This window comes from Lepidochelys kempii, chromosome 10 (assembly GCF_965140265.1).
Source record: "Lepidochelys kempii isolate rLepKem1 chromosome 10, rLepKem1.hap2, whole genome shotgun sequence".
Classification (NCBI taxonomy): Eukaryota; Metazoa; Chordata; order Testudines; family Cheloniidae; genus Lepidochelys; species Lepidochelys kempii.
Window position 1 is genome coordinate 17,600,802 of NC_133265.1, and position 22,229 is coordinate 17,623,030.

Here is a 22,229-nt window from a genome sequence, read left to right on the forward strand (position 1 = left end):
GAGGCTAATTAATTAGATGAGCTATTATCAGCAGGAGAAAAAAAACTTTTGTAGTTATAATCAAGATGGTCCATTTAGACAGTTGACAAGAAGGTGTGAGGATACTTAACATGGGGAAATAGATTCAATATGTGTAATGACCCAGCCACTCCCAGTCTCTTTCAAACCCAAGTTAATGGTATCTAGTTTGCATATTAACTCAAGCTAAGCAGTTTCTCGTTGGAGTCTGTTTTTGAAGCTTTTCTGTTGGAAAGTTGCCACCCTAAAGTCTTTTACTGACTGGCCAGAGAGGTTGACGTGTTCTCCTACCGATTTTTGAATGTTATGATTCCTGATGTCAGATTTGTGTCCATTTATTCTTCTGCATAAAGACTGTCTGATTATTCTCTTTGTTGGGCCTGTCCTGTAGTAGGTGACTTCTGGGTACTCTTCTGGCTCTGTCATAATGTTCTTCACTTCAGCAGGTGGGTATTGTAGTTGTAAGAATGCTTGATAGAGATCCTGTAGGTGTTTGTCTCTGTCTGAGGGGTTGGAGCAAATGCAGTTGTATTGTACAGCTTGGCTGTAGACAATGGATCCTGTGGTGTTGTCCGGAGGAAAGTTGGAGGCATGTAGGTAGGAATAGCGGTCAGTAGGTTTCCGGTATAGGGTAGTGTTTATGTGACCATCGCTTATTAGCACTGTAGTGTCCAGGAAGTGCATCTCTTGTGTGAACTGGTCCAGGCTGAGGTTGATGGTGGGATGGAAATTGTTGAAATCATGGTGGAATTCCTCAAGGGCTTCTTTTCCATGGGTCCAGAAGAGGAAGATGCCATCAATGTAGCGCAAGTAGAGTAGGGGCATTAGGAAGCGTTGTTCTAAGTCAGCCATAAAAATGTTGGCATACTGTGGGGCCATGCGGGTACCATAGCAGTGCCGCTGATCTGAAGGTATACATTGTCCCCAAATGTGAAATAGTTATGGGTAAGGACAAAGTCACAAAGTTCAGCCACCAGATTTGCCATGACATTATCGGGGATACTGCTCCTGACGGCTTGTAGTCCATCTTTGTGTGGAATGTTGGTGTAGAGGGCTTCTACATCTATAGTGGCTAGGATGGTGTTGTCATTAAGCAAAGTAAAACTACTTCCCCATATTTATTTCCTCTCCCTCCCTCCCCCATTACTGTTCCTCACACGTTCTTGTCAACTGCTGGAAATGGCCTTGATTATCACTACAAAAGGTTGGGTTTTTTTCTGTCCTGCTGGTAATAGCTCACCTTACCTGATCACTCTCCTTACAGTGTGTATGGTAACACCCATTGTTTCATGTTCTCTGTGTATATAAAATCCCCCTACTGTATTTTCCACTGCATGAATCCGATGAAAAAAAGCTCACAAAAGCTTCTGCTCAAATAAATTTGTTAGTCTAAGGTGCCACAAGTACTCCTGTTCTTTTTGCAGGTTCTTATAGTTATTTTCATCCAATCAACAAATGCAATTAGTACCACCTGACCTGTCCAATCAAAATTAACCAACACTTTTAAAATTGTGACTGATGAATATTTCCAACGAGCTGCTTGTAAACCATGTTCACAGAACAAGGGCATGATCCTTTCAACACTTACAGATGAGAGTAATTTCTCTCATGTTTAAGTGGGCTACTTAACTGCCTAAGTAAATCTGAAAATTTGCAAGAGTGGGCCCCAAGACTTTATTCTCTTTGGGGAATAACTTCATATAGAGTGATATCCTCTGCACAGAGAGCCAGCAGACATCCTTTCCACCACTTAAGCCTTATATTGAGGTCTGAAGCGGTGTATTGGCCTAGCACTGATCATCTTCCTCTGCACAGGGAGGAATTTCACCCAGAGAGAATAAGGGTTTGATCCTGTATCACTGAGGTCAATGGGAGCAAGATCAGGACCTAAGTGAGGAAAATCGAGATCTGTTAGCAGAATAGAGGAAGAGAGACAGACAGATCATTCATAGACTAAATTATTCATTACAAATTAATAGCTCAAGTCTGACAGCACTGCCTTTCTCCTAGCTTCCCTCTCCCCTCAGCCTTCACCCTCAGTTATTTATATCTGTTTACCCGGTTTCTAGCCATGCTCCTCTTCCCACCCTCAGCACTGGTTACAATGGATCAAGCACCTGTAGCTATTTTGTTGTTTAAATAATAAGATGACTTGGGGGTTGAGGGTGTCCCCAAGTTAGCCTACTTTATCTAAAAGAGACCATCCAAGCCAGGGCACTCAGTCATGTTATGCGGAGCTGAAGCCAGACAGCTGTTTCCCCTTTTATAATCAGCATTTTTATTTTACAAGGGTCATCGCAGCAGCCGTTTTTAATGTCCATGTTGACAGCTTAACTGTTTGCCTGGCTTGAAAATCCTCTTAATGTACGGGGTGCTGTCAAAGCCTGTGAATTGTGAGCCTCTGCTGCTATCAGCCAAGACAACAAGGGCGTTTTCAGTAGGAAATATCTTTACTTTACTCTTGGTCTATTGCCATCGACTGTGTTAATTTTATTGGTGACCACCGAATCCTCAATTAAAAGAGGCCAATCAAAAACTAATAATTTAATTAAGCGAATGGCATTACAGGCTCAGGTGAGCTTACACTGAAAGCTGCTTGTGTACCTGCCCACTTGAAGCAAATATTTGAGCATTCCTCAGGCTCGGTTCTGTTGCTCGGTTGTTGGACGGGATAGGGGAGCAAAGTGACTTTCTGTTCCCCTTATCCTGGTACAGCTGTGGGCCTGCCCAGCCTCTGATGTAAATTAGCAGCAGTTCTCAAATTGTGGGTTGGGACCCCTTTCTAATGGGGTCACCAGGGCTGGCGCCCGGGGCCAAAGCCCGAGGCCTTCAGCCCTTGGCAGCGGAGCTCAGGCCTGGGCTTCCGCCCTGGGTGGTGAGGCTCAGGTTACAGCTCACCGCCCCTCCCTCCCCACCCCTGGGCTGAATCAGTCATCTAGTCCAGTCCCCTGCACTCAAGCAGGATTAATATTATCTAGATCATCTCTGACAGGTGTTTGTCCAACCTGCTCTTAAAAATCCCCAATGATGGAGATTCCACAACCTCCCTAGGCAATTTATTCCAGTGCTTAACCACTCTGACAGTTAGAATTTTTTCCTAATGTCCAACCTAAACCGCCCTTACTGCAATTTAAGCCCATTGCTTCTTGTCCTGTCCTCAGAGGTCAAGAACAATTTTTCTTCTTCCTCCTTGTAACAACCATTTATGTACTTGAAAACTGTTATCATATCCCCTCTCAGTCTTCTCTTTGGCTTTTACCCCCTGCCTGGGGCGGCGGGGCTCAGGCTTCGGCCCGTTCACCCAGGGCGGCAGGGCTTGGATGGGGTCAGGTTTTCATCCCCCTCCTGGTGGTGTGTAGTAATTTTTGTTGTCAGAAGGACATCGCGGGGCAATGAAGCTTGACAACAGCTGAGTTAGAGCAATCTCAGTCCCCTGATGTACCATAGCAGTTCAACCAATGGTGAGATTGCAGTGCATCATGGGAGAGACAGTCCAGCCAGGCTGCTGAAGCCAGCCCATACAACAGAATGGGGAATGAAGTACTTGAACAAATGTTATACCAATAAAATAAAAACCAGAAGGATCTTATTAAAGGGGAAAAGGCAAAATACCACATTTATTGTGAATACAGAAAGAATCATAGTAAGCAGTTAGTTATAGCTATAACATTCCATTCAATCTCATATTTATTCACACATTCATTCATACAAACACACACACACAGGTTCTGCAAGGTTGTTATCATAGTTACCAGCCTTAGAGTTGCTCATGCCAAGCCACTGGCCAGGTGGCCTGGACATGAGGAGGGAGCAGGGCCTCATCAGATGCACATCTGATGCTCCTGGAAGTTGGTTTGCAGAATCAGACCCCAAAGTTCTCACTTTTTAGAGTCCATTTTTATAGGAATTTCTTCCTATGCCAGTCTGTGGGAATTGCTTCATCATGCTGTTGCTGAATCAATCAGCAGATGTCACATTCCTGACAGCTCCATGCTGCCAGATGTTATCTTGTTCTTTGGTTCTCCCATTCTTGAGGCTGTTGGGTGGATTCCAGTCTACCCTCCGGGGGTCCTCTGGTTATTTCCACTTGACGCCTTCTTCAGCCGATGGACACTGCATTCTTAGGCTGGCACCTCCCTGATCATTCAGTTATTATCCACACCAAGCATCCATCCACATACATCCTCTATCTCTATTTTAATCACAATTGTTAACAAAGCGAGATGAATACAACAAAAGGGCGGGGAGTCTCCGTGTGCTGTTTCTGTTGTTACAGAGTATTGCTTTGAGTCTCTCTCTGTGTGAGTAGTTGTTGTTACAAAGAATTGCTTTGAGAACAGACTCTGTCTTAGAATGTTCTAACACAATTAGCAGCTTGCAAGTTTCACACAGAGAGGGAGAGAAACAGTACCAAAAACCAAGAGACCTCTTAATTAGTAATACCCTGGAATTTAAACTATGGGGAATCAAACTCATTTGTGATTTTAATACAGATCTTCTTTAATATGATCCAACACTACAACTCCCACAAGACACTGTGGCAGCTCAGATGGGCACAGATTAATTCAAACTGTTCCAGAACAAAATGTTTCAATTTGGATTAACAAATTGAAGCGTTTTCATTTGGGTAGAACCAACACAAAATGTTTCCTTTTAATTTACTCAACACAAAATCAAATTTTGGCAAAAATCAAAATTTTCCTGCAGAAAATTAGGGTTTTGCAGATATGTATTTTCTGTCAAAAACATTTTGATGGTAAATTCCCAGCCAGCTCTAATGAACAGAAGGAATTCTTGAGATCTATTTTTTAATTCATTTTTAATCTGAAGACCTCAATAACCTTTGCAGGTATTAAATAATGAAGCCTCTACTGTGAGGTAAGAGTGTTGCATGGATCACTTCACTCCCCACTGAAATGCAGTCATTCCTAGGGTGGAACACAACAGCGGCTTAACAGCACACAGCAGCACAATACAATAGTTTATGGCAGGAAGTGTCAAAATATGCTGAGCTAGCTTCTGCTTCCAGTCCCCACTGGGTAAACCAGAAATAACTCACTGACGTCAGTGGAGTGACTCCGGATTTACTCCAGCGAAAAAAAGGAGGAGAATCTGACCCTTTGTATCCAATTGTAACTGTCGGGGAAATGTAGATAGCCAGAATGTAATGAATGGAGTTCGAAGGTGGCCAGGACACCAAGATTAACACCCTGTCTTGTGAAAAATATCAAGGGTTGTGATCCTGGGTTCAACATTTCATCAGAAAACAGCCCTCCAGTAGCACAATACCCCAACGCCATCAGCTCACTACTGCCCCTCACAGGGTACTCTACAATGCACACTCCTTATGGCTGCATGTAGAGTACATGCAGTGCCTGCCCTCTTAGCTCAGGTATAGACAGCAGTGTGAGTGATGAGGCACGGTTTAGGCAAGTAAAGACATGCCAGAACCCTTGGGGTATGTGCCCTACATGGCTCGCTGCATGTCCAAGCAGTACCTCCTTCATCTACACTGCTATTTTTAGCTGTGTAGTGTCTCATTGCCTCCCACTGCTGGAGCCTTTCCTGTGTCAGGGGAAAGGCTCTGGCAGGGAAGAGGCAGTGGGAAAAAGCTCTGGCAGCTCCACACTGCTTCCCCCCTGCCCAAGCCTTTCACTGCCATGTGTAGCTACCCATCGCAGTGTGGACACAGCCTGCTTTCACTGTGGTGGGTAGCAATACGTACCCTACACACTCCTGCCAGTGCTGTGTACTGTAAACACAGCCACACCAATCCAATGAATCACCCAACTTTTGTACATCCTTTATCACAGGTGTCCCTACTGCCCTCCCAAAAAGCCCAGTCTATCTGCTGTCAGCCTTACAACAGTTATACAGTGTTGTTTATCCATACCAAGGAGCCCTGAACCACAAACATTCAGATGCGTAGGCAGCCTTGCTCAGCATCACAGCTCTTCAGCAGCAGGCTTCCTGCTGGCAACTGACAAATGTGACAAAGATCAGGCTTGCAGTTTCTGACCCTGGCTGTGCCACAGATTTGCTGTGCAGCCTTCAACAAATCAATTAATCTAACCACATCCTTGTCTTTACTAGAAAAAAAAAGGTGTGTTTCTGTTGTGTGTGCTAGTTAACCCATGTTAAAAATCTAATGTAGACAAGGCAAGCTGTACTTTTTACAAACGTTACCTGGTTGAGGCAAACCCTAGGCTTCCCCACAAGAGTTTACCGCAACCTGCTTATGCTTGTTAAAAGTACACCTTTTCCCCTAAGGTGGCCGTGGCCAGTGTCTCAGATTATCTATTGGGAAAAATGGAGAGACCATCCCTTATCTCACAGATGTGTCGTAAGGCTTAATTCAATTATATTTATAAACTTGGACACTCTCCAACAGAAGATCCTACACCAGTGAGAATGAATGATTATTCCTGTATTATAATCTTTTAGGCTTTGTCTATACCAGAAAAGGTTGGGGTTTTTTTTTTATACAAGCAAAGGTGTGAATTTCAAGTGGTATAACCTCCCCTGAGTGCATTTTATTCCAATATAAAACAGCCCCCTCCCCTCCCAGTTTATCTTATGTCAGTTGGGAATGAATTTAAGCTAAACTGAAAAATGTCACTCCTATACCTGAAAACAAGTGTCTACAGGGAGTTATTCAGTACAACTGGCAAAATTTGTCTACTTTGTGTAATGAACATAGGCTTTGAACCAGATCCTGAAGTCCCTACTTGGACAAGAGACTTTTGTCTGAGTTACAAGGAACTGCACCATCAGGCCCTTTGTATTTATTTCTTTTAAACCAGCATCCCTAGTTCTCTTCCCAGGAGGACTCACGGCACCTTCCCTACCTTTTCAGTAAATTTGGGGTGGTGCTTACAATGCCAATATTGGCATTTTCTCTTTAATACAGATCCAGATGTATTACTCATCAAGCAAAATGGTAATCTATCCAGAGTACTTATATTACCACCATTACCATAGTCTCTCAACACCTCCCAGTCTTTAATGTATTTATCCTCATGCAAGGTAGGGCAGTTATATTATCCCCATCTACAGACAGAGAACTGAGGCACAGAGAGACTAAGTGACTTACCCAAGGAAGTCAGTGAAGGAGCAGGGAATTGAATCTGAGTTTTCAGAGTCCCAGGCAAAGACACTAGCCACAGGACCATCCTTCAATACCAAAATCTGGAAGAGACAAAACACTTACGTTATTTATTTTATTTTATTTTTTTTAAGTACACACCTTATTGTGGAGCTTATATTCCAAACATTCCAGTAGGTAGTTATAGCTCTTATATTTTGTACACACACACACACTTTCTTTTTTATATATATTCTGTTTTATAACGACTTGGGGCCATTAGGGGCTGTTGATTAATCAGATCATCCTATAGAAATGAATGGACAATTCTGCTGAAGAATCAGTGCTACAATACAGCCCATGGCCCAAGGTAGCCCCTCTCTGCAGTCATTCTTAAGAATCCTTGAATGTTGGATGTTGTCACTCACAACACCAGCTGGAGAGAATCAGTTGACTTCACTGTAAGATTGGTTTCCTTCCCTGAAACCCTTCTGACATTATGGACCCAATCCTGCTCCATTGACATCAATTCCAGTTTTGCATTGGCTGCAACGGAAGCATGGCCAAGCCCTAATGCTACTAGTTAGCCGCATTTTCCTGTCTGAGTGCTACTTAAAATAGGACACCAAAGTAGCAAACAAAACAAACTGCAACAAAATGCAATATTAATTGCTCCCCTTGCCTTCCTTTTTGGTTTCTTCTATAATCAATACCCTTCGATTAAGGCATTCTATTGCTTTATGTAACTGCTCTTTTGTAAAGCCAAAAGTGGGTTATTTTTGAAATCTTCCTCAGCATTGTTTGTTTGTCCCCTTCCAGGCTTCCGGGAAAGTAAAACTATGGCAGGTCAACAGAACATCTTGTAGCAGGACACAGGAGCCATTGCTGCGGATAAACAAGATATTTACAGGTTTCAGAGGAGCAGCCATGTTAGTCTGTATCTGCAAAAAGAACAGGAGTACTTGTGGCACCTTAGAGTCTAACAAATTTATTTCAGCATAAGCTTTCGTGGGCTATAGCCCACTTCATCAGATGCATGCAGTGGAAAATACAGTAGGACGATTTTATATACACACAGAGAACAGGAAACAATGGGTGTTACCATGCACACTATAACGAGAGTGATCAGTTAAGGTGAGCTATTACCAGCAGGAGAGAAAAAAAAACCTTTTGTAGTGATAATCAAGATGGGCCGATTCCAGCAGTTAACAAGAACATGTGAGGAACAGTAGGGGGGAAAAACAAACATGGGGAAATAGTTTTACTTTGTGTAATGGCTGACTTAGAACAACACTTCCTCAGCTCTCGTCCCCTAATGCCCCTACTCTACTTGCACTATATTGATGACATCTTCATCATCTGGACCCACGGAAAAGAAGCCCTTGAGGAATTCCACCACGATTTCAACAATTTCCATCCCACCATCAACCTCAGCCTGGACCAGTCCACACAGGAGATCCACGTCCTGGACACTACAGTGCTAATAAGCAATGGTCACATAAACACCATTCTATACCAGAAACCTACTGACCGCTATTCCTACCTACATGCCTCCAGCTTTCATCCAAACCACACCACACGATCCATTGTCTACAGCCAAGCTGTACGATACAACCGCATTTGCTCCAACCCCTCAGACAGAGACAAACATCTACAAGATCTCTATCAAGCGTTCTTACAACTACAATACCCACCTGCTGAAGTGAAGAAACAGATGGACAGAGCCAGAAGAGTACCCAGAAGTCACCTACTACAGGACAGGCCCAACAACGAAAATAACAGAACACCACTAGCTGTCACCTTCAGCCCCCAACTAAAACCTCTCCAGCGCATCATCAACCTATCCTGAAGGACAACCCATCACTCTCACTGATCTTGGGAGACAGGCCAGTGCTTGCTTACAGACAGCCCCCCAACCTGAAGCAAATACTCACCAGCAACCACACAACAAAAACACTAACCCAGGAACCTATCCTTGCAACAAAGCCCGTTGCCAGCTGTGTCCACATATCTATTCAGGGGACACCATCATAGGGCCTAATCACATCAGCCACACTATCAGAAGCCCGTTCACCTGCACATCTACCAATGTGATATATGCCATCATGTGCCAGCAATGCCCCTCTGCCATGTACATTGGTCAAACCAGACAGTCTCCACGTAAAAGAATAAATGGACACAAATCAGATGTCAAGAATTATAACATACAAAAACCAGTCAGAGAATACCTCAATCTCTCTGGTCACTCGATTACAGACCTAAAAGTCTCAATTCTTCAACAAAAAAACTTCAAAAACAGACTCAAATGAGAGAGTACTGAATTGGAATTAGTTTGCAAACTGGACACCATTAAATTAGGCTTGAATAAAGACTGGGAGTAGATGTGTCATTACACAAAGTAAAACTATTTCCCCATGTTTATTCCCCCCCCCAACCCCCCCACTGTTCCTTACATGTTTTTGTCAACTGCTGGAAATGGCCCACCTTGATTATCACTACAAAAGGTGTTGTTTTTTTCTCTCGTGCCGGTAATAGCTCACCTTACCTGATCACTCTTGTTACAGTCTGTACGGTAACACCCACTATTTCATGTTCTCTGTGTATATAAAATCTCCCCACTGTATTTTCCACTGCATGCATCCGATGACGTGAGCTGTAGCTCACGAAAGCTTATGCGCAAATAAATTGGTTAGTCTCTAAGGTGCCACAAGTCCTCCTTTTCTTTTTGCAGATACAGACTAACATGGCTGCTACTCTGAAACCGGAGTTAACAGGCAGGATGATTCTTATCCCACCCCAAACTCCTAGGCTGAACATACCATCTCCAAATAACAGTCAGCCAATAAGGAGGAGCTCCTTTTTACAGGGGTTTTTTTGCAATTAATTTTTAAATAAATTAATGAACTCACTCTTATTGCCATCTCTAGCGGCTGCACAAGTGACTGCTGGAGGAGTGGGAATGTACCTCAGCTGGTCTCCAGTTCATCTAGTTCCCTGCAGCCTAGACTTTTAGGCTTGGAACCTCCACACCACAAAATAGAGGTGGTGCATCCCAGGGGACGGGGTGCTCCTGAAGCCCAGGCAGCGAGGGCCCAATTCGCAGCATAGTGACTACAAAGCCTGGAATACCCCTGGTGCTCTGAGCCTCTGCATTTCTCCTACCACAAACCCACACTGTGGGAAGTGTTCCAGGGCACAGGTGGGCCTTCTGGAGGTGGAAGGGGGTGTGAGCTGGGCAATCCTGCATTCCAGCTACTCTTCGGCAACCACAAAGCCCATAAGCACACTGTAGCAGCTTTTCGGGCTGACTAAACCAGCTCCTGGTAGCCAAGCTCAGGCGAGAACAAGCCATTTCCCATTCTCTGAATTGGGCTCTGCACTGATAAACAGACGAACTGGGGCCTTAGACTCCTCAGCTTCATTAACTATCTCTGCTGTGCACTGGCTAAACTCCCAAAGTCCTGTCCCAGCATTCACTGGGCTCAGGGTAAAACCTGGGAAAGAAACTCTGGCTTAGTCTCTGATTGCTTCAGAGTCCTGGTCAGGAACATGCAGGGAACATTCCCAGGATATTGCTGGGGACTTGAATGGCTATATCTTGTGGAGAGATTCTCCCAAACATGAGAGCCTGATGCTTGTGTGCTAGTTGTGAGTAGAGGCCAGCGGAATTAGTAAAAGGTCATTCAACTCTCCCTCGCTAACATATTTACTCTCCTCCTCCCACACTCTTAAGGACATCTGCAGAGGCTTTATCATCAAGTCCACTACAGAGTAGTCATTAACATGCCACACAAAGCCAGACTTTCTTTCCCCCCCGTAAGTCACCAATGACCAACCAAAAAGAAATAGAATTTTTTTTTTTTTTTACTTCAAACATGTGACAACTCCGAATAAATCAACAAGGAGAGGCTGTTTGTGCTACTCTGGCAAATGATTATAGTAGCCCTGATGCCACAATTTGAAACACATGGATGGAGCAGAGCTCCATTAACTAAGTGGGGGCTCCATGCCAGAGGGTGGAGCAGAGTGTAGGATCAGGGCCTGTGTTTCTCCAGGGCTGATCTGAAATGCCTGTGACCTTTCCTACCAACAATGTCCCTATCAGCATGAGCTCTGCTGATTCTAGAGGTAAGTTTCAGGTGACAAGAACATAACACAGCAAGTGGAATTTCTCTGTGACCTTCAATTCTCCCCTCTGCCGGATCACATCATTGCATTTTCACAACCGGAGCAAAGTCACCATTTGCTGGTTTCATTTGAGATGCCCATACTTCTGGCCAAACTCCATTTCCTTCCCTCCAAAGCAGTAAGAGTGGTCTATGACTCAGCCTTCAATCAAATACAGTGTGGACTATTAAAAAGGACATGGAACATAAAAATAAAGTTCCTAGAATACATTTTCTGGGCAGGAATCTTTACAGCTCCTGTATCCTGTAAAACACAACATCCTGTTTCACCAATAGATTTACACCAATATACATAAGTGCTATTTTTAAAGTAAATTTTTCCCTGTGGTGAGAGCATCCAGCTGTTAAGGAACGCAATGGACTGGAAATAAATATTGTGCATTGAAAGATGCCCAAATCCCTTAAGGGTAAATTCCTACCAACTTTACACAGGACTCACTGAGACAACACTCCAAAAATCAATGAGAATTTTGCCTAAGAAAGGATCCCAGGTCGAGCCAAGCAAACTGTAGAGAAATGTGAGTTGGTGGGAAAGAAAGGGACTGGTGGGATTGTCCTGGGTTTGAATTCACAAATCTTCCCTGAAAATGGAGCATTTCTGATGAAGTTGGGCATGGTGCATTTTCCATTGTTTGGATGTTTGTGGAAATGTTAACAGATGTATGTCCCTGTGAGGCAACCTGGTTCATTTGACTGAACACAGGACTGGGAGGCTGGAACTCCTGAGTTCTCTCCCCACTCGTCCAACTGAGTGGCCTAAGAACTATTTTGTATTGCTCTAACAATTCGCAATAGCACGTTAGGCCTCACAACACCTCTGTGAGGTAGGTAAATGTCCCCATTATACAGCTGGGGAAATCTGCCAGAACAGAGCATCTCTCATCCAAAGTTCTGCTCCAGATCTCATTGAAATCTACCTTTCCACTGATTTCAATGGGCTTTGGATCTGGCTGTCAACCCTCTGAAACACACACACCAGGAGTCTTTCTGATTTGACACACGCATCATTGAGAAAAATAACCAGTCTCCCAAGATTTTCCCCAAAATAGAAATTTTAGAGACATGAAATCACACAAGATTAAATGGGGGGAAATGCTGCATGAATCCCCACAAAAAAATAATAATGTGGCTAATTTTGTACAACTCCAATGTCAGGATTTGGCCCTAAATCTGATCCTAAAAATATTTCTAAAGTATGTGAAATATGCTTTTTAAAGGAGGTAAACCAAGAGGCACTTAAAAGATCTCCAGGGGAAAAAAGTCTTTACTCTTCAAAGGTTTCAGTACAACCTTCAGAGTAAGCTTGAAGGGTATTTTCAATGTGCTTTCAGGCAGCAAAAACCCTTGTGTAACATTGAATGAACTGAGGACAGTTGTCATGAAAATATCTTTCTGTGGTACTGGCTTTCCTTCCCCAGCTATAATTGTTCAGCATAAAGCATATCAGTGACAAATCTCAATTACACTTAAGAAAAATAGATAGATTCCAAAGAGAAATATACTGAGTGGCTGTCACTCGAAATACATGGTAATGGTGCAATTTTCCAATTCAGGGCTACTTATTCAATCATTTAGTAAAACAATTTATGTGTTTGAGAAACAGAGAAAAATACCATCCAAAGCTTGAAAGGTGGGTGTTCACCTTTGCTCAGGCCCTGAGAAGGGATGGAATAGCTCCATTGAAGTCAACGGGACTATCCTAATTTACTCCAGGTTAGGATCTGGCACAGAGACTGCTGGAAAATGGCATGTTGAAAGCTACCAACATGAATAATATGAGGAAAATTGCCAGAAAAAGAAGACTGAAAGACCATTTTTAGAGGCTTTTCTGATCCCTTCTTTGGAAAGGTAAGAACTATACTTCAGATCTTGAGCTGGAGTAAACTGGTGTAGTACCATTGATTTCAGGGGGACTATACTGATTACATGGGTTGAAGCTCCAGCCCTTTGCCAGTTGAGTGGATGCTCTGACACACTGAGAGTCCACCTAGGATACAACACATAGTCCTTTTGTTGTGGCCTGGTGTGTATGACCAGGCTTTGATTATGCTCACTTTAAAATCCAGAGTGAAAACCTGACCCCATTGAAATTAATGGTGAAAAATCTCATTAACTTCAGTTTTCAGAGTAAAAAGAAAAGGAGGACTTGTGGCACCTTAGAGACTAACCAATTTATTTGAGCATAAGCTTTCGTGAGCTACAGCTCACTTCATCGGATGCATACCATGGAAACCGTGGAAACTGTGGAAGTTTTCAGAGTAGCAGCCCTGTTAGTCTGTATTCGCAAAAAGAAAAGGAGTACTTGTGGCACCTTAGAGACCAACAAATTTATTTGAGCATAAGCTTTCGTGAGCGACAGCTCACTTCATCGAATGCATTCAGTGGAAAATACAGTGGGGAGATATATATACACAGAGAACATGAAACAATGGGTGTTACCATACACACTGTAACCAGAGTGATCACTTAAGGTGAGCTATTACCAGCAGGAGAGGAGTGTGGGGGGGGGAAACCTTTTGTAGTGATAATCAAGGTGAGCCATTTCCATAACTTCAGTGAGGCCAGGATTTCACCTCAGGCCTCCAAGGGCAGTAATCATGAAAGAGAGCTTGGTTTTCTAAGCTTTAAAGCCATGGCATTATGGTATTGTATGTTTGTAAGTACAGAACATTTTTGAATTCGTCATTTCCCTCTCTTTATAGAACAGTGACATAAAACTGTATCAAAAGGATTTTATTATTTTTAAAAGCAAAGCTGGATGCTTAATTTATGAAAGTCTCTTTGATTTGGTTCACAATGAGATGATGAGCTGCTCCTTGACCAGTAGGTGTCATTGTAATCAATAGAAAACGTACCAGGCTCTTCGCTGGAAGAGAGTGATTTGTCCCAAGCAATCATAAAATATTCTGTTTGGATTTAAAGTAAGACTATTTTGTTTCTAGACGTACACTCAGTTCACACCAAGGGGGCAACATTGTTCATCAGAAATGCCAGTGGAGAGGAAAGTGAGTGATATGCATGGGTATAATTTCCGGGACTCTACTTTACATTACAAATGTAGATATTATGTTCAAATGGGACTGACGTGTGTTTAGATGCATAAAAAGAAACTCTGTTTAAGGTCCCAGATGATGCACATAAGCTATATGTGGAGTTTAAATATATAAATAAAGGCATTTTAAAAGAAATATTTGAAAAATCAATCCAGCCCTAGCTAAACCTGAGTTCAGATGTCTGTGAGTAAATCTGAGTTCAGATGTCAGTGATCTGTTACCTCTGTTGATGTCCTGAACAGCTAGAGAATGACAAAGAGTGCTGGGAATCTAAGTAAGCATTTTAGGTAATAGCAGTGCCTACAACTGTTGAGTTAGAACTGCTGCACCCTCAGCTCAGTTCTTGGCAGGTAAAACGTCTCGCAGTTCCCACTGCACTGAAAGTGGAACATATGCATAATGAGCCTGCCTCTGCCTCACTGAAACCATTTGCAAAATTCCCATGGATTCAGTGGTGCACAGCTGGGGCCTACGTGTCCACACTTGACCCTCAGATCTGCTGATATCGAACCATGTTACATACATCAGAGGCCTCTACTGTTGTATTTGAATTTGGTCCCATTTTGAAGATATCTGATCCTCAGATGGTGTAAAACATCCTAGCTCCATGGAAGTAAATTGAGTTACAGTAAATTAAACCATCTGATTTAAACTATTCCAGATATCTTTCCAGTGTGTAATAAAGTGCACAAAGCCCCACTCTGTGGGGAGTTTTAATCACATGCGCCTGGCGCTACAGAATTTCTTGATTCAGAATTCATGTATCTTAAATTTAACCCTATATTAATTGAGCACTAGCAACTGCATTAAATCTTAATCTGTCCATGGTTCTCTGCAGTGTAATGTGATGTGTTTGTGCATTGCTGATGGGCAGTAAATAAGAATGTTGAGAAAAGGAATTAATATAATCCTGACTGTGCAGTAAATCTCACCTGCATTCTGTTTCTCCCATTTATTGGTAATTAAATTGAAATGATTGGTCCAGGATTATTACTAGAGAATGCTCCCTGTTTATGAGACAATAGCAATTTCGTGCTAAGAAAATACAGACGGCAATGGCTGTGGCGTTCATCAGCCCAAAATACAAGGATTACCAAACAATTAAAGAGGATTCTCAAGTTATAACCCCTCTGCTGATATGGGCTCTCCCTCCTCTAAATCCAGTCCTCCCCTGCTGCCCCCCATCCCTGTACTTCTCCACTCCCTTCTTCCCTTTGCCTTATATTGATTTTTTTAATACTCTATCTTTCCTACACTTCCTTCCTCCCACTGCCACTGAAAAAGAATATCCCACTCAGTTATTTAATAGCTGGAGGTGGGGAGGGTATTGGAAATGTGGAGATACTGGATTCTACCTTTCTCACTGCAAGAAGCAGTGGGATGTGCATATTCTACACTTACTGTGAAAAATCCTTACAGCTGCTATGCATACCCATGCCCTCTCTTTGGGTACTAATGGCTCTCAGCCAATCAGAGCACAGGGATTTCCATTCTGTAGGGTTACTGAGTGCAATTGTTATGGAAATCAGTCCTCCCCCACCAATCAAGCTGCATGGATTTGCATAATGAAATATAACAGAGCAGTTGTGGGTCAGTAACTGCACAGCATGACTGCACTCTATTGTTTGAGGCAATTCCATATCTGTATAACAGGAAATTCTTGGAATACTATTGTCTGCCTAGCTAGCCTTTCATACTATGTCACCATCCTGGTTTCCGAGCAGCTGTGAAACAATGAGGTGAAATCAGAGCCTTGTAATCAGTCTGCAAATAAGCTGCAAACTTGCACAGCTGATAACAGGATATTCTCTTAACGATCCCTGATGATGAAGGGAGGTCTGGTGGTCAACGCCTCAGATTGGAACTCATCAGCAAAACTGGGTTCTCTCCTGGTTCTGCCATGACTCCCTGCGTCGCTTTGGGTAAATCATCTAAACTCTCTTGGCCTTAGTTCCCCAGCTGTAAAATGAAGATGGATGATAATACGCTCTTCCTCCAATACTTTGTGTGTCTTGTCTATATAGACTGGAAGATCTATAGCGCTCACAGTCACAGACATGGGAAACAAATATTTGATAACAGACTCTTCAGTCTAGCACACAAAGGTAACGATAAAATGGCAGAAGCTGAAGCTAAACAAATTCAGACTGGAAAAAGGACATACATTTTTAATAGGGAGGGCAGTTAGCCCCTGGGACAACCAAGGGTTGAGGTAGATTTTCCATCACTGGCTATTTTTAAATTGATTAGATTTTTGTTATGCTCTAGCTCAAACAGGAATTGTTTGGGGGATATTATATAGCCTGTGATATACAAGAAGTCAGACTGGACGATCACAGGGATCCCTTCTGGCCTTGGAATCTAAGAATCTTCAAGTGGGGGTGGTCTTTTACTGTCCCCCTAAATTCAGCTAGGGCCTCTAAGTGGTATCATAATACAAACAATAACAATCATTAATACTGCAGCTGTAATTATTACAGTCATTTTCATATGCTTTGTATTGATCTCTTTAAAACCACTAGTTTAAATAGAATTGGAGTAAACACAACACCACAGAGCCAGTAAACCCACATGATCAGTATAGCAAGAGTAAAGGGTTCTCCAGGAGCCACAGTCCAGTGTAAAATTCTATTTGTGATCTATTGTATGAAAGCTTTTCTTTCTGTCCCTGCAGAAGAGTGACACACTCAGGGCTACGGGAAAGAAAGCCAGGAGGATGGGGTGAGGTGGAGTGGGGTGAGGCGTGTGCACCAGGTAAGGAGGCAGAGGAAATTTTTAAATTAGTATGACATTTTGTGGCATTACAGAGTAGGCATTCGCGGATGGGTCAATGGTCTCCACTCCAGCACTGCTGTGCCATGGCACTCTCACTGCTGTGGAATTTTGCTCAGGGCATTGTTGCAGAAGAGACAAATTACAGATATGCTTCTAAATAACATCATATAGGCTCACTGCTTGCGGGGGGTTCAGAAGGGGAGTCGTCGGAGACCAAGTACTAAAGAGAGGCTAAGAAAAATGAACTGGCAGTGGGGACGTGTGTGGGGAAGGTCAACAGGAAGAGTAAGACAACTCAAAAGCAAAGGATAATCCATTTATCTAATTGCTTGGGGTTTTTTTCAGTAAAGCCCAACTTGAACCTATATTATATGCATAGATAGGTAGGTGTGTGATTTCTCCATCCCACCCAGTGTTGAGAAAGAATACTGAATGTGCACCTACCTACCAGAGATACGGTGTGAGCAGGGGCGGGTCCCCACCTAGTGTTAAGAGTCTGTGATGGTAGCACCATCTAGTGGTAAGGGGTAGGGGAACCTGGACCCTCCCACTCCATCAGGCCCTGACCCAAGAGCCTTACTTGCGTGTCTTATGGAAGACGTCTGCTACCTGTGGTCCAGATGCCATCTTCCCTGTGTCTCTTCCTACTGCTCTGTTCCTCCTTGGGGCATGTCGTGGCTTGTGGTTTTTCCTTGCAACATGGCCCACAGGCCTCTGCAAGCTGGGGAGCCCCAGTTTCATGCAGCAGTCTTCCTCCTGGGAATACTCTCCTAGCATAACCTCTCCATAGCAGTGCATGCTGGTCACTCTCTATTCCCCCACCACCTCTGCTGTTCTAAGGGGAATCCCTTCGAAGCCCCTCTCCAACAAGATCATGCCCAGCAAGCCTGTCAGGGTGGGGCTTCCCAGGCCCTGAGTTGTTCCTGCATCTCATCTCTCCAGTGTTGGGGTTTGTCTACCTCAACACACACACACACAGTTTGGTGTTGGCATTTCTGAGTCCAAGTCTTGCAGTACCCCATCCCAGGGAAATAAATCTGTATTCTGGTGTTTGTTCTCCAGCCTAGGGACCACATGGAAGGCATAGGTTTTGTACAGCCAAATACTTCCTCATAATCCAGGGGTTGGTGTCTTTTATGGACTTTAGCCAGTGAGGGATGCATAAGGTGTTCCCAGCAGGTAATACTGCAATGCTTATATGGCCCACTTCATCACCAAGGCCTCTTCTTCTATAGTCAAGTAGGTCTTCTCTAAGAGAAATAGTTTCCTGCTGATATTGGATGTTCTTCTCAATCAAAATCTTAGCCTGTGCATCACCTCATGTCCAAAACTTCTTTTCACCAGCCCTAGCCCCAAGCATTTTTGTCCAGGAATGCATCCATCAGACGTTGGAAGGTGGCTGTAGCCCTATGAAGGCCGAAGGGCATGATCTTGAAATGGTACAGGCCGAAAGGAGTTGCAATGGTAATTTTCTCTCAAGATCCCTTTGTTAAGGGGATCTGCCAGTAGCCGTTGATCAGATCTACAGTCAAGATATACTTTGTGGCTCCCCAATCTCTCCAACAACTCATCAACTCGTGGCATGGGATATGCATCAAATGTAGATATAGCATTCACTTTTCTGAAGTTGATGCAAATCCAGGTTGTCGCATTCACCTTGTGCACCAAGACAACTGGTTTCCACCACCCACTGTGGGATTCTTCTATCACCCCGAGGTCCAACATCACCTACAGCTCCCAATATACAGTGTTCCACCTCTTCATGCACAGGTGACAGCTCTCACAGATTTTCCAGCTAGGCTGCATTGTGATGAGGTGACAAATCAGCCAGGTTTGTCCAAGTCATGATGAGGATACAGAAAGGAAAGATCTGATCACCTGCAATATCTGCGCCCATTGAGATGGCTGGAGCCCTTCCCCCAAGGGAATCATGTCTGAATCCTGGATAAAGGAGGTTGTGGGCCCAGTTTTGGATCGGGAGCGGGGGGGAAAGGGTGGAGGGCGTTATGAATAAGCTCTCTTGGTCTCACCATGTCTTCAGAAGGTTTATGCAGTAAATCTGTCTCTCTTTCTTCTCAGATCTGCTAATCCACTGCTCCTACCGGGCAAGCCACCTCAAAGGGCTCTTACTACCTAGCCATTAATTTTAACTCTGAGCTGGGTAACAACAGCAGTACCCTGTCACCAGGCTGGAATTCATGTGGGTGGGTGCCCCTATTAAAGGCCCAAGAGTATCAAGAGCAAGCCTATAGGAGGTTTTCCTTTGTCTTCAGCTTCTTTTGTAGCTTGAGGACATACTACACTGGGCTCTTGCTCCTCCCAGGTTTTACAAACGGATTCCAGGATCCCCCAGGGTTTGAGGGGTGAGAACACCATTGAGGCCTGGGGAACCTCACACACTGCAAATCAGAGGGGTGGTAACAAGCAGTCCTAGTTGCAAGGGTCTTCAGCCACACATTTTCTCAGCATCCCCTTCAGGGTCCTGTTGAAGCATTCAGCTAGCCCATAGTTTGGGTGAGGTGAACAGATGTTCTCAAAGATGTGATTTTCAGTAGCTCGCACAAGTTCTTCATCAGTCATGACATGAAGTTAGTTCATACCCTGGACCATTATTATTTCTTTGGGGATCCCCACCCTCACAAAGACCTGAGTTCTGTTGGTATGGTCACTGCATTGGTCATGTGAAGCAGAATGGTCTTAGGGTACTGGGTCACATCATCCACAATTATCAGTGTGCGTTGGTGTCCATTTGTGCTTGTCTCTAGCAGTCCTATCAAATCCATGCCAATCCTCTCAAAGGGGGTGTCTACTACTGGCATCAGGATAAAGGGGGTCCTTGGTGTGCTCTTGGTCCTGCCAACTGACACTTGGGGCAGAACATGCAGTAAGCCCTTACCTCTTTGTAGATGCCTAGCCAAGAGAATCTGATGGTGGTTCTCTCAAGGGTTTACTCCCTCCAGAGGTAACCAGAATATGGAACCCAGTGCACAAGACAAAGTAGCTCCCTCCCAAAGGGATGGGGTACCAGAAGTGGGTCTGGACCTTGTTGTCTGGTAGTCATGTACCAACCAGTAGAGTTGTTCCTCTTTCAACTCGAGATGTGCCTATTTTTTTGTTTTCTTTGTCAGTCGATTACCCCCCATTGACAGTAGCCAGCTGTTCATGTGCCCAACACAAGGTGGGGTTTCCTTTCTGTTCCCCTATGAAAACCCTGTTTTGGGTCACCCACTCCATATTCAAGTGGTGTTGAGTTTGCTGGTCTTGCTGGTCCCGCAGGGACACTTTCTGAGGTTGTCAAGTTCCTTTCCCAGGTTTTCTCACACTCCTGCGTCAGCCAGATCTACAGATCCAGCCTCTTTTTCAACCTCAGAGGTGTGGTCATTCCCCTGACTGGCTTCCTCTCCAATACCTGCAAGACCTCACTGAAGTATTTCCAGTCACAGCCCAGGACCACCGGGGTAAGCGAGGGAGGCTGCTAACCCCACACAGAGAGTCTCAGTGTGGTTCCCCACTGTAAGCTGTATCACCTTAATGGAGGACAGGTGCACATCTCTGTGTATACATTGAAGGAAAATGATAGCAGTTGGTGTCCCATGGGCCTTAACCAGCTTTTCCTTACGAGGGTCTGGCTGCACTCTGAATCTATTAAACCCATCAATTTGGATACATTGACCCTCACTGGGACTACCATCTTGGATAAACCCTGTGGGAAGCGGTGGCCCGGCCCTTGCTGCTTCCCACAGCTCCCGTTGGCCAGGAACGGCGAACTGTGGCCACTGGGAGCTGCGACTGGCCGTACCTGAGGACGCTCCAGGTAAACAAAGTGTCTCATGGCCTGCCAGGGGCTTGCCCTGAACAAGCCGCAAACCATGTTTGGGAACCACTGTCTTACAGTAATCTAACACTGATCAAGGCAAATGGAGGTCAGTTCACTAACACCCTTACATGTGGTTAGTCATATTAGCTACAGATACACCAAAGAAGGGTTACCGAAAGAGGGGAACAATCAAAAAGATTTACATTTGCTGAAGAACTGAATTGTATTGCACTATTTGTGGGCCAAGTTTTCCAGCACATGAGTTCATCTGGTTGGTCCCTTTCTTTGGTTTACCACTCTGTCTGCAGTTTGTGTTTATCTATGAATGGACTTTTATGCCATGATCATCACTGTGGGTTCTGTGTGTCTTACTAGGATTTGGACGTGAGAAGTGGGGCAAGTATCGCCTAGCACTGGACTGGGACTCAGAAGACCTGGGTTTATTCCTAGCTCTGCAACTGGCCTTGCTGGGTGATCTTGCACAAGTCTCTGTACCTCAGTTTCCCCATTTGTAAAATGGGGATGATGATACTGAGCTCCTTTGTCAAGTGCTTTGTGATCTGCCAATGAAGCATGAAGAGGTAGGTATTAAGTATGCATCAATTTGGATAAAGAGGTTAAGTTCTAGAATCAGCTCGAGAGCAAAAGGCACTGTAACTACTCATTTTATCACGGCTATCTTTCCTCCATAGCACTCAGGTTATTTGAAGAAATCACACCCCAGCCACACAATTGTGTTGATACTGTGTCAGCCAAGCTGAGCAGTTCAGCTACCCTAAAGGCAAAAGCAGCAACATGGAAGCAAGCCCACATATGCTGAGGTTAAAGGTTAAGGTTGATGCTGGATTGTTTGAGGTAGTAATGTTAGTGAAGAGAGTACATTTCAAAACAGAACTTTTTCTTTAACAAGATTCTGTGTGGAAAAATCAGGCGGGCGTGGGTGCTTCCCTACATCCAGGATGGGCACTGATGGGTCCATGCTGATGAGGTGACTTCTAATTGCATGAGAAGTGGCTCCTTGCTAGCAATTGGAGTGAAACCATAAACAAGCAAAAATCCCCCCACAATATAGTGTGGTTGCCATTTATAGGGGCTTTAGTGAATCATACTTTTCAACTAGTTTAAAGGGGAACATAGTTTCTGCTTGATATATTCTCCTGGAATACCATATTATCACTGGGGATGTCTGTGTTTCTCTGGAGGGCGCGATTCCTAGTGAAGCAGGCGCCCTGTCCCATTCCCACGCATATCAACATGCAGTGTGGCACTACTAATCAAATCCACCTTCAGATGGA

General features: G+C 44.0%; 1 protein-coding gene across 1 annotated transcript in view; it reads right to left on the minus strand.

Moving 5' to 3' along the window:
* Positions 1 to 22,229, minus strand: part of IQCK (IQ motif containing K) — a 210,225-nt gene that overhangs the window by 70,965 nt on the left and 117,031 nt on the right. Inside the window, exon 9 of the transcript XR_012161133.1 lies at positions 7,112 to 7,206. The gene's annotated coding sequence lies outside the window, so the exon portion shown is untranslated. The remainder of the gene's footprint in view (positions 1 to 7,111; positions 7,207 to 22,229) is intronic.